A 16,598-nucleotide genomic window follows, 5' to 3' on the forward strand; every position below is an offset into this window, starting at 1 on the left:
TAGGAAGGGAATGCAAACAGAGGGAAAAGACGTACAGAGGGTATGTGATGCACAGAGTATCCTCCTGAGAGAAGGTATGGGGGGAATTCCAGGGAACTTCCAGATGACTTACGGGCTGGTTAAACAAGGAAGAGAAGACAGGAGGGGTAAGTAAGAAGAGTGGCAAACCCTACCTACACACACACACACACACACACACACACACACACACACACACGCTCACTTAATTCTTACAACCTTATAGGTACATGCTACTATTATCCTCATTTTACAGATGAGGAAACTGAGGCACAAAGAAGTTGAATAACTTGTCCAGGATCACTCAGCTAGTAAACTAAAGTGGGATAAACCAGAGACTCAGGTTCCAGATTTCGGGGTCTGAACCACTATCAGACTGATGCTTTCCTAGTTCTGGGAACCCATCCATTTGCATAAGGGAGCTACCCGCATCAGAAGTTCATAACTCGAGTAACATCTATTTATAAAGTTCCCACTTATGAACATGTAAACACTACATAATCATTTACAGATTCCCTGGCAATGTTCAGTATTTGGGGTGGAAGTGGGTAACTAACATTTATTAAATGCTGCTGAATCCCGGGCACAGTCTGAAACGATTCCATATGTTCTACCTTATTTACCCTTCACAAACCACCTTTGTGATAGGTTCTATTAAATCTATTCTACAGCTGAGAAAAACTGTGGATCACTTATAAGTCCAACATCACAGCTGGTAAGTGGCTGAGGACAGCCTCGGATCCATCTCTTCCTGGTTCCAAGGTCAACATGCTTTTCATAACACATCTGGCATACTCAGACCCAAACAGGTAAACATGGGACATGTTATGTAATAACCAGTTTATATACTGTATGTAATATAAAGTAACAGTAAGTCAAGTTTGATTTAAAATGTCAAAAATATTTCACAAGAAAATACTAAATTCTCTTTAAAACAGCTAAACAAACCCAACTGCCCGTTTAAGCACCTATCGCTTCCCAGCTGCCCCTTAACAATACCAAATACAATATAGATGCATAGAGACAATTCTCCAAGAGCCTAAAACCGCTTCAGAAACAGGCGTTGGAAAACAGGATAGAAACAAGTTCCATAGGTTTTCATTTTAAAGGCCAATGTCAGCAAAAAGGACAGTAGAAAGGGTTTTGTTTAAGAGTAGAAAGGTTTTCCAATTATACCTCAGTAAAGCTAGGGGATAAGAGAGTAAAGGAGGTTTTTGTTTTAATGCCAGAGAGCTTCAAATTTGAATTCCAGTTCTGCCTTTTGTTAGCTTTGTTTGCTCATGGAGGAAATGATGCCATTAAGATGTAACTCTCCTGCTATTAAGTAGCAAATGCAAAGCACCAACAGCTGACACAAAGTAAAAGCTTACTAATCTTGAGTCTCATCCTCTTGCTATTTCTTTCCATTTGGGAAGGTGTGCTTCACACCCCACAAACCTGGGAAACATGACCTACCCCAAGTACCTGTTAACCAAAAAGATTACAAGACACTTATAAAGCACTTTCCTCATTTTCCACCAGACCCATATCATGAGTCCCATATGGCCCTACAGCCTTTTTGCCTGTTTCTTCCAAGATATTTATCTTCTACCATCTTGGTTTCCCCTTAAGTTGGGTAAACCAAGGGGCCAGTATTTATTATTCATATTTCTGTCACTTCCCCACCCCCCACAAAAGTTGAGACAACCTATATAAATATAAAAGATACATACAACAGAACCACTCACTAAAAGGAGAACTTAGTACATGTGACAAGTGATCAGGTGGGAGACTGAGGCAGGGAGATTATCATAAGGAAAATAGACAGCAATCTAAACAAGCAAATAAATTGGCTCTAAGCTTTCTGGCCAGGAATCATAACGAATCACAGAGCACTCTTTTTTCTTTGTTTATAAAAGGAAGCACAGAAATTCCTGAAGAGAAGCATCAATAATTTGCCTGAACTTATGCATCGAAGCCAATCACAGGACCAAGAACATCACCAAAGCCTTCCAAAATACGTGGTGCTCTTTCGCACACTGTACAGTTGATGTAAGAATTTAGTTTGACCAAACTCCCTTTAGGAAAACATTCCCACTTTTTGAACCTCTACAAATTGCACATATCGACACAGGGTTGAGCATTTAGTCAATAAACAGCCAGGTGCCTACTGTGAAAGGGGACATTACAATGAATAAGACAGGTCTTGTCCTCAAGGACCCTGGGATTTCATAGAGGAGGTAAGTCTGCAAAAGAACCACAGCACAGGCAGAGCATGATGCCCCAGAAGAGCGCGCCAGCCGCAAAGCACCCAAGTACTATGGGTAGACATTCCCTCCGGTTGGGAGTCGGGGGAAAGGTCAGGGACATATGAAGGGGCCATGAAAGTTATAGAATTTTGACAGCTAGAGAGCATGAGGTATGAGCAAAGTGTGTTAAAGAAGAAGAACAAGGAGAAGCAGAAGAATGTAGAAAACGAGAAAAGTCTGAGGGTCGAAAATAAAACAGTGACTGATTTGGGCATAGTGTAGGACAGAAATGGGAGAATAAGCTGAAAAGTTGAGGTCTTATCACAAGGAGCCTTGAATACCACACTAAGGTGGAGTTCGGACTGTTTTCTGTGCAAGAGAAGCTTCCAAAGGCTGGTGGCTTCTATGACAGGGGTCAAACTGCAGGAAGATTATTCAATGAGTGGAGGGAAAAGGCAGGAAGCAGGGAGACTAGACTGGAGATTACGGCTATCACCCAGGTAAAAGCAAGCTAGGTCAGTGGCAGGGAATGGTGAGAAAGCAAAAGTGCAATATCCCGGGAGGGAGCCCGCAGAGGGCTTGGCCAGCCATCCCTGTGGGTTGGACCAAGGAAAGGGAGAGATCGAGATGAGGTACCAGTCGGCGAACTTTGGCCAAGCGCCAAATCTGGCCTGCTGCCTATTTTGTACAGCCAAGGAGCGCTACAAATTTTTACACTTTTAAATGGATGGGAAACTGAGTATTTTGTGACAACTCAAAATTCCGATTTCAGTGTCCATACAGAAAGTGTTATCAGAACAAAGCCGCACCCATTGGTTTACATAGCGTCTGTTTGTTTTAGTTCTACAACAGCAGAACTGCATAAAGGTGACAGAGGTGGCATGGTCCTGAAAGCTAAAAATATTTACAGTCTCGCCCTTTACAGAAGACGTTTTCTGATCATGGGTCTAAGGTTTTCAGGGTGGAGGACAGCACTAAGAGGTAACAGAAACCATCCATTGGTATGGCTGGGTCAGAAAACGAGATGACGTCAATTCTGGAGCAGTTAAAGGTGAGGTGTCAACAAGACATCTAGGTGAAGGAGCCCAGCATGAAATCCCCGCCTGCCTCCCCACTCCCACCCCAGCAGGGCTGAGGCACCTGCTATTCCCCCTGCCTGGCACACTCTTCCTCCCCAGATCATGGCCTGGCCTGGCTCCTACTCACCACTCATTCTGATCTGAGCTCCAATGTCCCTTCCTCAGAGGTAGCCCCTCCCCCACCCACCTAAGCATTCTCCACCTGGTCCCTTACTAGTTTTCTATATTGCACTTATCACCACCTGAAATTACCCTGTTTATCAACATGTTTAACATCTTAAAATGTTGGCTCCTTCGGACAGGGGTCTTGCCTGTTATTCCCCCAGTGTCTCCAGGGCTTTGAGCTGCTCAAAGCCTGGAGCTGCTCAACCAGTATTTGGGAAGGCAGAGAGTGATGAAGGAGGAATATGAAGAAAAGGGACCCCTGAAGCTCAAATGAAAGCAGGTCACCTGCACCATTTTAAGGAACAAATGAGATCTGCCATTCGCAAAACCTTTAGGAAAGTCTTCACTGGGGGAAGGGGAGAGACGAGAGAAAGACACCAAGGAGAAGAAAGCAAAGACAGAGAAAGGAAGAAGTATTGTGTCTTTCGAGCCAGACAGCAGTGGGGTTTCAGGACATCTTTCAGGAAGAGAGTATTTAGCAGTTCTCAAATGTTCTAGATAACAAGTGCAGAAAAAAAAGATGTCAAAAAGTGACAGCAAGAAGGTCACTCAAAGAAGCAATCTCAAGAGTGTGGAGGTGGCAGTCAGGCTGCAAAGGGTTAAAGAATGAGTGAGTGGGAGGCAGAACACTTTCAAGGCATTTGGTAGCTGAGCTGGGCAAAGAGAGAGGAAAGGTGCTTCCAGGGGCAGTAGCGATGGGGGTGGAATCCTTGTTTTCATACTGTGACTCAAATCCCATCATCTCATGCTGTTTTAAAGCCTCAATTTCCCCTGCTATATTACGATAAAGCCCAAAGTAATATGGCCCATAAGGCCGTGCTTGATGTAGTGCCCCCCCACCGCAGCAGCTGGCATCTGTCCTCTGCTCCATCGCAGAGTGCTAGTTCCACCTCAGGCCCTTTGCACATGCTGTATCCCCTGGCTGGAAAACTTCTTCACCCTCTCAGCCTGGCTAACTTTCACCCTTCAGATTTCAATGTAAAAAATTGTACCACAGAGACCCCTCTCCCTTCTTACACCCCCACCTCTGCTTTACGGCAAACTAAGACATCTCTCCTGGTGCTCAGCATAATTGTAACAAACAGTTGTGTAATTGTTGAATTATTGTGTTTTCCACTAGCAAGGAAGCTTCCTGAGGGCAAGAATCAGGCTTGTCTTGTGCTCACATAATACGTGATCTACAGATAACTGTTAAATAAAGGAATAAACATGAAAAACCTGAGCGTGTTTATCTCTGTCAGTCTGTGTATCACAAGTGGCCTACTTCCTAAATATAAATCAAGTGGGCTTACAGTTTATGTGCAGACCAGTGGGGTTTCCTCTGACCTCCCCCTCCGACATCTCACCACCCTGAGTGAACGGTCATTCTAAACGACTACAAAGATGGGATTCTTTGGAGACACCAACATACATCCAATGATTTTCCCAATTAGATAACTGATAGACAGTGACTAACAGTCCTGCATAAAGGTTTACAGAATGGCTTTAACTGAACAAAATCAGTCCGATTTTAAATTGAGGCATAATTCATCTTACTTTTTTTTAAGTGTGTGTTTTGTGAGTCAGTCCTAAAATGGGTTTGCAGGTGTACCTGGCCAAAGATCATATCTTTAGGATGTGAATCACGTCTGTCTGCCTGTGTGTGCTTAATAACAAGATTTTTCACTAGGAAAATACACATTTGGCAGATTGTTTTCTCATTGATTTTCTTCTTTTGTCTTTTATCTTATTGTAACATAAAATTATTTTTAATTCTACTAATCTAAAAACATTGCTATAAATTACCACCTTTCTATAATCTGAGCAAATTAACTGCAAATAAGCCTACAGATAAAACCACACTTAACTGAATTAATTGTTGTCAGTAAAAATACCCGTAAGCGCTTTAAAACACCATTAAAAACAAGAGTTGCATTAGTTACAAATTGTTCTTATCTATTTCTGCTTTATATATTTGATCTTGTTTGAGTACCCAAAGTACCTGAAAATAATAGACCTTAAGGATTTTTTCATACCTCAGGCCAGCCTGTTCACCACTTGAACTGGACTTCCCTCCCTACTGCCCCACGTCCCAAAGACACATCAGGGAGTTTCGCTGTCTTTTTCCTTCTCAAGTGGGAAGACAAGGGAAAGACCGAGCAAACTCCTGCGCTGTCAAAGCACATGGCATGACAATATCATCAAGAGCTCTCCCCCAACCACGCGGCAACTACCGTTCTTGAGAATATGAATAAATGCAACATAAGCATCACAGAAGGAACTAAGGATACACTTAAAATATGATTAGTAGGAAGGACCAACTTTATGTACAATTTTATATTTGGGGTAAATCGTGCTTTAGGAAAGCACAATAAACACATCTATGGAAATAGAAGCTGATAAAACAGGATTCATGGGAAACTGAATATATATTTAAGACCTCTTTTAAACTCTTATAATTCCTTACGCAGCAAATCTGGTTTGTAAGATTTCTAATTTCCACACAAGTCTGAAGACACCATTTTACAAACAGGTATGCCTGTACCTCCTTGCCAAGAGCTCACTACTTACTAAGTAAACTGACTAAGTGAGTGCAACACAGTACCTTTATATTGACTTTCCCAGGAAGTCTAATACATGCCTACCAAATTATATACTTTGGATGGCATTTAAAATTAAATTAAAGGCACCCTTGTTTCTCATCATTCCTTAAAAATAGAGTAAAACCTAATTTGTTTATCACCTTTGGTGCTTGTCTACAGAATAAACTCTTCTGGGTCTGCCTTCCCTAAGTGCCTCAACTTTTTTTGATTTATCCATTTCTACTTGAAGCCTTTCTAATATAGACTATAGCGGCTACTCTGTTTTGCATTTAGTGGGCTGTACTTCCCTACAATCTTAAAAAGCATTCGGAATACAATTTTGAGCTCTTTATTTTGCTTTCAAAACATAGCATATTCACCAGTTCCTCCCCGCCAAAAAAAAAAAATAGCTAACAAATTTTTAGCTTGTACTATGTGCCTTGCACTATTCCAAAATCGTTAGGTGTAGTCATTCAATCCTCAAAACAATCTTGGAGGTAAGCACCACATTTATGTTCAATGGATGGATAAGGAAGCAGGTATAACTTGCCCACATGCTCATAGGTGTGATCAAACCAAGCAGTTTGGCTCCAGAGCCTCTAAAAACACAGATTATAGAAAACAAGGCTGAAATAAAATAAATCAGTCTGTTTCCTATCCAGAGGTATAAGTTGATCTGATTTAGTCCCCCCCAGCTGGGTTCAAGTTATTATTGCCTTCCTTGCAGATAACCACAGCTCTTTATTTTTTTTTAAATTAAATTTATTGGGATGACAATGGTTAGTAAAATTATGTTTCAAATGTACAATTCTGTATTACATCATCTATATGTCACATTGTGTGCTCACCACCCAGAGTCAGTTCTCCTTCCATCACCATGTATTTGACCCTTTACCCTCTTCTACCAGCCCGCCTCTTCCTTTACCCTCTAAACTGTTGTGTCTAAGAGTTTTTGTTTGTCTTGTTCCTTTGTTGCTTTCAGTTTTATATCCCACATATCAGTGAAGTCATATGGTTCTTGATTTTTCTGTCTGACTTATTTAGCTCAGCATAACAATCTCAAGTTCCATTCATGATGTTGCAAATGGCACTATTTCATCTTTTCTTATGGCACAGTAGTATTCCATTGTGTATTTGTACCCCATCTTCTTTATCCAATCATCTATCAAAGAACACTGTCGTTGTTTCCATGTCTTGGCCACTGTAAATAATGCTGCAATGAACATCAGAGGACGTACATCTTTACGGATAAATGTTTTCAGATTTTGGGGGTAGATATCCAAGAGAGGGATTGCTGGGTCATATGGTAATTCCATTCTTAATTTTTTCAGGAACCTCCATACTGTTTTCCACAATGGCTGCACCAATTTACATTCCCATCAACAGTGTGTGAGGTTTCCTTTTTTCAGGTTTCACAGAGGCAGCATCCTCTCCCAAATCCTCTTAAGTAACTCTTTCCTTGAAGAGTTCAAGTACCTTTCGTGGAGCAAAGATTCCTCACTAGCTTTCGTTCTGCAGAAAACCTCTTCTTTGAGCTTGTTCCCATTGCAATCCTGACAGCGGATTCTTACTCCACCCCGACCTCCACCCACCACTTGCCCCCAGTACGGCTTAGCTCTCTTTAGGGGTCCCAGCTCTCTTAATTCCAACTACAACATCATCCCCACCGTGTGATGGCTGCACACAACAGGCTTATTATGTCAACTTTCTTATCCGCCTGCCAGGAACTTAGTAGGTACCCGAAGAGATGTTTGTACATACAAAGAATGAGTTAATTAATCTGGAATAGAAAAAAGGGGGAAAGGGGGAAGTTACTTCTTAGTCCTCAGATTTGAAAAGAGTGTCATGAAGGTTTCTAGAAAATGTTCTACAATCACAAAGTAGGATTACTTACTCGTATGTGTATAATCTGCAACCGAAAAACTGACTGAGCGGGGTCTTCCACTAGATTGTAAACGCTGTAAGGGCAAGAATTTTTGCCTGTTTTGTTCTGAGAGTCATAGCAGCAGCTCAACACATATTTACTGAATGAATAAATGAATGCACAAAGTGCTGTGTGAATATTACTGTTAAGTAAATTCAGATACCACAGATTAAAAACTATCCCAACAGAGACCAGCTCTGTCTTTCGGCGGAAGTAGACTTAAAGAAATTTTTGTTTTGCTACTAAAGCAGGTCTTGCTTTGGGAAATGGGCAATTTACTCGCAGAGCACCAAGGAAAACTGTGTGGCAACTGCCAGCTGTTAAGAATCACAGATCATAAAACCTTAGAAGTAAATATGTCATGGAAATGAACTTAATGTTTTATGCTTTCTTCTTGCCTCGAACTGCTAAAAAAAAAGCTGGTGCACTTCAGAGGGAAAAATATTCATAGGAAGTAGTTTCCTGCCCCTGAAACCCAATTATTTCAACATGGCAGCTGTTTAAAACCCCATGTTACCATAAGGTTGTCAAGACAGGAAGCAATAGGGCACACCTAGCTGAGTACAGGGGAGAACAAGAAGCAGAGAGGAAACAACATGCCGAACAAGAACAGGGCTTGGAGGTTAACCCACAAAGTATCAAAACAATGAACCAATTTCTCTAGTATCTCATATAATGGAATTTAGCTTTATATCGTAGGCATTAAAAAAGAGAAAATGAAGGGCATAGAAACAAACAGCACCTTCCTTAGTCACCAAATGCTCCCCCCTTTTCCATCATTAACTCTACTAGAAAAATTGCTAAAAACTTGATTTTCTTTAATGGGAAAGGAAATAGAGACCATGGATGACTTTTCTCTACTTTCTACTTTCCTCTGTTTTCTAATTTTTCTACCCTGAGTTTTCCCTCGTTATGAGAAAATCACCTTTATGTTTAAAGAAATTATAGCACTAAAAAAGTTTATGTTCTAATCATAAGAAAACTACATTTAAGAAAATCCTTCACAGGGTAGCCAGGTATCTCAGTTGGTTAGAGTGTGGTGCTGATAACACCAAGGTTGCCAGTTCGATCCCTGCATGGGCCACGGTGAGCTGCGCCCTCCTTAAAAAAAAGAGAGAGAGAGAGACAAAAATCCTTCACCCCCCAAAAAGGAATAACAAAGAATTCAATAATACCAGGCCATCCAATCTCTTCACTGAACATATTGCTTTAACCTCGTTCCTCCTCAACTCCCAGTATATCTAACAACTCATTTATTTAAAAAATCGTGTCTTCATAATAGTTATAATTTGTGCAGCGCTCAGTTTCCATGCATTATTTACCTGATTTTCCCCCAACAACTCTGTGAGATGGCCAAGGTGGATATTTTTAGTTCCATTTTCCAGAAAAGGAAAACAGGAGCTGAAGTGAAATAATTGGCCATGACAGAAGCCTGGATCTTCTTGTTCCCCACCTGGCTTTCCAAAACAGGATTTCTCAACCCCAGAACTACTGACACTTTGAGCCACATAACTGTTTGTTGTTGGGGGCTGCCCCACACATTATAGGATGTTAGGCAGCACGCTTGGCCTCTACTCCCTATATACAATTAACACGGCCTCCTCCCACATCCTCTCTCTAAGTTATAACAATGAAATACGTCTCCAAAAACGACAAACATCTCCTTGGACACAAAAATCATATCTCGTGGAAAAACACTGCTCTAAAATAATCTGAGACATTCCTTTTGGCACCTCTACTCTATGACAAGGCTCCATATATCATTGAGCCACATAAATCACAGAGTATCACATGCTGCTTGCTCAGCGAGATTCAGTTAATTAACCAATTCCCTGATTCAGTTAATTAACCAATTCCCTATCCACTTCAAAAAAATTATTTTAAATGTAGACAGGACAAGAAAATCTCCTTGTACAAATATTCTTATCTCAGGTGATAAATCTAAAAGCTTATAATCTCCTTAGAACATAGTAAGGACATACATAATAAAGATACACAAAATGATATGTGTGTATTTAGGAGGAAAAAACACAGAGGAGTTAGTAAAAAGATGTTGGTCTTTGCTAATAAACTTTATTAATGCAGTTATACCTTACTGTTCCCTCTATAAAAATGAGTATAAACCTATACATGTTCTCAGTATTTGCTTCAGCTGGGTTTCTATCCAAATAAGTATTACTTAAAGCTATTCAGAAGAAACTTAGCGATAACTTTGGAACATTACTAGAATTTGCGGTCTGAACCACTAGTGTTTGTGAACCCAGAATCTAAAGTAACAAACCTCACAATTCTATATAGACACTCAGTTTAAGCTTCTTCACGCCATTTAATCTGAGTTTCAATTCCTGCAAAAGCAACTCCACCCTCAAAATTCCTTATTTTCACCAGCTTTTTAGCAAATTTAGAAAAGATTTTGCAACCTAACTCCTTTTAACACCTTAAATCTGTAAATATGGACATCAAATGATCAGAAACAGATAATTACAGTATAACATCAGCCAAACTGATATTAGACTGCCTAAATTACAGCAAATTGAAACATAGTTATATTTTGAGAAATGTTTGAATATTTTATCTATGTATGTATTATATAATTTATTCACCCTCTATTATCATTTCCCAGTGGTAGTAATTTATTGTAGAATAGGATAACTACTTAAACTGGTTTTTACTTAATGTAGTGTCACACTGCAATCCTAGTACTAAAAAATACATTTTTGCAGCTATTTTAAGAGAAACTAAAATATAGTAAAAGTACTTAGTTAATATGATGTGTAGAATTAAAAAGAGGTTATGATTATTCCTATTCATAATGTCCACACTCAGGTGTGATGTACTTATGTCTTTAAACGTGATCTTGATCTATACATAGAGAAGACTTTCTCTCTACTGCAAAGCATATTGGACCCAAAGTCTCAGGTACCCTCGTGGTCTCCATTAACCTTCACCACAAAGTACAAAAGAACACACTGTTCCTTCAGTGAAAACAACTGTCCAGTCTTGGAAAACGTCAGAATCACCAAAACAAAAGCAAAAAACAACACAGGTGTTTTGGAAACAAAGAACAAAGCTTTAATCAATTTAAAATGCTTGTTTAAAAATTTATTGCTGTGTAAATGTCTAACCACTATACTGTACACCTGAAATTAATATAATATTGAATGTCAACTGCAATTGACAAATTTAAAAAGGGGGAAAAGATAAAGGGGCATAAGAGGTTCAAAGTTCCAGGTATAAAGCAAATAAGTCATGGGGATGTAATATACAGCATGGGGAATATCGTCAATAATATTGTGATGACATGGTACGATGTCAGATGGTTGCTGGACTTATGGTGATTACTCAGTTAGCATAGGGAATATAATCAATAATATAGTAATACCTATGCATACTGCCAGGTGGGTACTATTGAATAACTATGATGTACACTTGGAATGATATTTAACATTGTATGTTAGCTATATTTTAATAAAAATCTTTTTTAAAAAAGATTTAAAAATTTTCCACTGTGCATATATCCATTAACTCAAATCCTTTTCTTAAAAAATAGCCAACAGACTCCATGATCACATCTAATTGTTTCTGCATTATACTCATCACTTAACTCTCCAAGGTTTTTAATACTTTCCTCCCTGAAAGAATGACCATTTTATACAGCTATAAACTCCTGCCACTGAGAGAAAAAAACCTATGACAAGAGAGAGAAGAAGGGTGGGAGGCAGGGAGGGAGGGAGAAAGGGAAGAGAAAATGTTAATAGCATGTATCCAACCAGGGGCAGAAGACAGCTCATAGCTATGTATTAAGTGGCAGACGAGGATCTTCTTCCCCAAGGACACACAGGAATTCACAGAAAACATACAATCAAAAAAATGTGCAAAAACACCTGGCAATAATCACACCGTTTATCTAGTCTCCCTAGAGAAATTCCTTGGTAAACACACATCCAAGGAGCCCACATCCCTGGAACCTTGGAGAGTGACCTGAGAGGGGAGTTGACTACTCCTGCTAAAGCCACATTTCGCTTTGATGATCGACGACCGCATGCGGATGGGGTCTGAGGAATTAGACAGGGGGGCCAGAGACCAGCCGTTTCGGTCCCTTTACAGTCGGATTCGCAATTCCCCGGGTGGCTCTCCCTGTGTGTTCCTCTTCCCTGGCCCTCTAGCTCAGGGTGCTTCTGTCGCCCTTATCTCTGGCTGCCTAGGGCCTGGGTCCCAGCAGAACCTAAAAGAAGAGGGGGCATTTCCAGAGTACACAGACGCACCACCCCACGCCGCAAACACCGCCCCAAATCCTAGAAACTTTCCCTCGCTGACATATATATCAAAGGAGGAAAACCACTAAGACCCTCAGTCTCCGTTCTGAGGCCAGAAAAAAACTCCTCCCGCCCCCCGGCACTTCTACCCGAGAGCTGGCGGTCAAGTTCTCTGCAACAGCGAGGGACGTCAGACTTCAAGCCCGCGCCTGTATCTCAGGCTGGTATAAACAGGATGTCAGCGTCCCAGGCTTGTTTATGAAAACTTGGTGTGCGCTCTGGGGGAGGGGGCGGCGAGCCTTAACCTTTCCCCTCCCCGCCTTGGGCCCCCGCCCCGCGACCTCCCCGCCACCCGCCGATTCCGCTCGGCTGGAAATCCCCCGCCCGCACTCGCACGTCCGCACCCCACTCGGGCCCCCCAGTCCAGCGCCGCGCTCGCGGAGCCCTCCCGGGTGCCCGACGCGCAAGGACCAAGAGCGGCGGCCGCGTCTCCAGCCAGCGCCGGGATCCGCGACCCTCGCCCTGTCGCCGGCAGCCGCAGAAGGCTTCTCCACCTCCCCTCCGTGACTCTCACCACTTCCGTGTGCGCCTGAGCCCGGGCGGCGCGGGTCCCGATCGGGAGGCCTGCTCGCTCAGCGGCCAGCCCCTCAGGGCCCCGGCGTGCGCGCGCCCGGGGCGGAGGAAGGGGCGCAGGGTGGGCGACTGAGGCTGGGGCGCAGGCCCGCGCTGTCTGCGGCTCCTGGCTACTCCGAGGCCGCGGCGGCCTGCGCTCGGCGACGCACCCGCCTCCCACCCCGCGACCGGCTCCGCCTCTTACTGATGTCAGCAGCCCCGGAACGGGGGGGCGGGGGCCGCGGTAGCACCGCCAATGCGCAGGACCCGGCGCTGACAGCCTTCCCGCCCCGCCCCCATCCGGCTTCGCTCGCGCCCCAACCCCTAGCTCGAGGGTTTTTACCTCGTCTTCTAGAAACACTAATCTAGAGATGAGAGGTCCGCCAGCGCGGAATGTGAAATCGTCAGGTTTGGGCCATAGGTGGACCACTCCCAAGTCCACATCTTTGTACCCTGCGATGCCCCTCATCACAACCGAGTAAGAGGTAAGCTGGTGGAGCACATGACTAACAGGAACTTAAGAAATAAATCTTCCAACGTTGACAAGTTACTTCAGATCCAACCTGTTCCGTATTTAGAGTTCTTTTAAATTAAAAAAAAAAAAAGAAACAAACTTAAATGTAATAGTAATAAGAACTGATATTTACTGATATTTAATGTGTCCAGCACTTTTCATTTTTTACTCATAATCCCTCCAAGTAGGGGTTATCCTCATTTTATCCATGAGGAAACACACTGAGATTTAAGTGTCTTAATCAAGGTCACACTATGGGTAGGATTCAAACCCCATAGGCAGTCTATGGCCAAATCCTGACCATCTTACTTCCTAAATCTCTCTTCAGTCCATTAGCTTCTCCAAGTGTTTCAGTGATGTGATTGGAGCTGCCACAATCTCTCACCTGAAGGGCCACAAAACATCTCTTAAATGGTCACTCTGCATTCACTCCAATCCCCAATCAGTTCTCCACAGAGAGCTTTCAAAAGTTCAAATCTATACCTCACTCCCAAGCTTAAAACACTCCAGAGCCTTCCCTCTGAAAATCCTCCTAGACCATGCATGGGCAGGCTTTTGCAGCTCAGGTCACCATGAACGGAGCCTGCCCCACCTCCTCTGAATCCACTACGCTGATAACTTGGGGTGGGGGTAGGGGTGGGGAGATGACTGCAACTTATCTCATACTGAGCAAGAAGTGCTGGGTGTGGTACTGGTGAGTGAAAAGATCATTCAAATCTAGAGTCCTGGATTTTAGGCCTGGCTCCCACCATGAACCAACCACTTTTGGTACCCTAAACAATTTGCAGTTTACTCATAAAAGTCGTGGGGCAGACTAACGGATCTCCAACATGCCTTCCAAACGGAGATAGAAGAGCTACTAGAGAAAAGAGAATCAAGCAGGAAGGGCTGTGGCCCAGCTGTCTACAACATGTGTGTTTGTGAGCATGTCTTACCTCACCTGGCACTCAGACTGTTTACATCATTTACTTCTCCTGGTAAACTGGAACAATACCTTATAGGGATTATGCTGAAGATGAACTAAGATAATGCAGTCCTGGCACATGTGCTGAGATTGGTAAATTATCATGATTTTTATTGAGCTGGGCCTTAATTAAAGAACAGGTGGGAGTGACATGAATGGAGACAAAACATGAACCACATTTTAGGTAAGGTGAAGGGTAAAGAAAAAAGAAAATGGAAATTCAGGACGGCAGCAATAACCCCATTGTCCCCAAGACTAAATCTGACTGCTTTGCAGGGCTAAGGAGACAATAAGGAGAGACAGCCTTGGTTGAGATGGCCTTAGATCCATTCCCCTGTACCGGGCATTGCTCTAAGTGCTGAGGATTCCGAGAAAAAAAGACCCAGTTCCTGACCTCTGGATGCTCACAGTGGAGTGGGGGAGACAGACAAGCAACAATTCAATGCGTTTCATTCTCTTCTAAAAGTGATCACAGAAGAGAATCACCCAACCTAGCCTGAGGAAATCAAGAAAAGAATCTACAAGCATCAGATAAGTCACAGGAGCCAGGGAATTGATGTCATATTCAGACAGTAGAAGGATATGCTGTGTGGCTGGGGAATAAGAAAAGATGAGCCTTATGCAAAAATGTTTGGCTAAAAGAAATAGTGTGTTTTTGAGTTATTTAAGCAGGTTTTTATTTTAGAAGAATCACTTGAAGGCAGGGTTTCTCAACCTCAGCACTACTGACATTTGGGGCAGGAAAACTCTTTGTTATGGGGGCTATCCTGTCCACTGTAGGATGTTTAGCAGCATACATAGCATGGCATCTCTGTCCTCTATTCCTCTACCAGATGCCAGTAGCAATCCCCCTTAACTCCTCCTCCACCCCCTCTAAATTCCAACCCTACTCCTGGCCCAATTGTAACAACCAAAAATGTCTTCAGACATTGCCAAATGTCCCCTGGGGGGACAAAAATCACCCCACTGAGGACCACTAATCTAGGGATAATGCAGAAAATGGATCAGAGGGCAAGGAGAGTAATCACACAGCACTGCAGAGTTGCAGGCTCTGCAGGCTGCAACTGATGAGAATATATCTAAGGCAGTGGACGAGGGAGGGATACCAGTAAGATGTCAAAAACCTGAAGGGACAGCATAGACAGTACGTGGTACCTGATTACATGTGGGTGCTGAGGCAGAGGGAGGAATCTCACATGACTCCCAAATTGTCTGAATTAGTTGACAAGTTAACCAGGAACGCCACCAACTGAATTGGTTGAAGAATTCAATTTTATCTTTGAGAATAGAAAAAAAAATTAAAATCACTCTATAGGGAACATACATGGTGGTGGGGTGGGAGAGAGGCAGGGAGGGAGGGAGTGTAAAAGGAGAAATATACATATTTCCTTCTAACGTGTAACATGTAGCGTGAAACCAGCAAACCTGCTACAAATATTGATCGGAATTGAAGTAAACCAAATGTAATGGTGTAGAAGCTTCTTACTAGGAAATTGTCAAAAAAATAATAATAAACCCCCTCCCAACCAGCAATCATACACACTTGAGTTTCATACATAAATCTTCGAGCATTTGCTCACCAGTCTATTTCTCTGCAAAAGTTAGATTGCAGTGGGAAAAAGATTCAGTGAGGTTTGCCTTTAAAAGGTTCTACTGAACAAAACAAAACTAAAGTAACATTGTACACATCATGAAGTGCAACTCAAAGAGTTGGAAACTAGAACTATAAAGTCACTGTAATCTTGTAACCCTAACATAAACATGCTTACCATATTATTTATTTTCTTCCAGTTATTTTTTCACTATGCATATTTTACTATAAATATAAATCATGGTATACATGTAATTTTGTAAATTGCTCCTTAAAGTTAATTTATATGCATTTTCCATGTTACTACAAAAGTCTTCACAAATATTGAATTTCTTCATGCAAATAACAATAATTAAATATTTAATATTTAGATAATTACTTTAGGAGAGTTCACAGAAGTCAAATTGAGTCAAATGGACTGCACATTTTTAGATTCTAGATTCATGGATTCATAAAGAGGGGTCACAGCCCCTCTGTTTTAGATTTACGTAGTGCCTTTGTTGGCTACATGTTCGCCCCTTGGGATACCATGAGTTATGAACCCTGTTACTATTCCTGCAGATCAGGTCCCCTTTGCTGCACCTCTGACCCCATGGGTTATCATGGTCATTGTGGCCACTTGGCTTCCAGTAGCTGAGCACTTGCAATTGGTCTCTACTACCTGGGAGGAGCCCCAACATGTCCAT

At 42.2% G+C, this 16,598-nt stretch overlaps 1 protein-coding gene across 2 annotated transcripts in view; it reads right to left on the reverse strand.

Annotated features, from left to right (window-relative positions):
- The window catches only part of JAK1 (Janus kinase 1), a 123,870-nt gene extending 110,826 nt beyond the window's left edge, over positions 1 to 13,044 (reverse strand). Inside the window, exon 1 of one of the 2 annotated variants that reach the window (XM_019731635.3) lies at positions 12,806 to 13,044. The gene's annotated coding sequence lies outside the window, so the exon portion shown is untranslated. Of the gene's footprint in view, positions 1 to 12,380; positions 12,403 to 12,805 lie in introns of those variants that run through there. The other variant, XM_074334860.2, reaches the window with a different exon arrangement.
- Positions 13,045 to 16,598: the final 3,554 nt, after the last annotated feature.

This window comes from Rhinolophus sinicus, chromosome 14, assembly GCF_057876585.1.
Source record: "Rhinolophus sinicus isolate RSI-liver-muscle chromosome 14, RSI-T2T, whole genome shotgun sequence".
NCBI classification, from domain to species: Eukaryota; Metazoa; Chordata; class Mammalia; order Chiroptera; family Rhinolophidae; genus Rhinolophus; species Rhinolophus sinicus.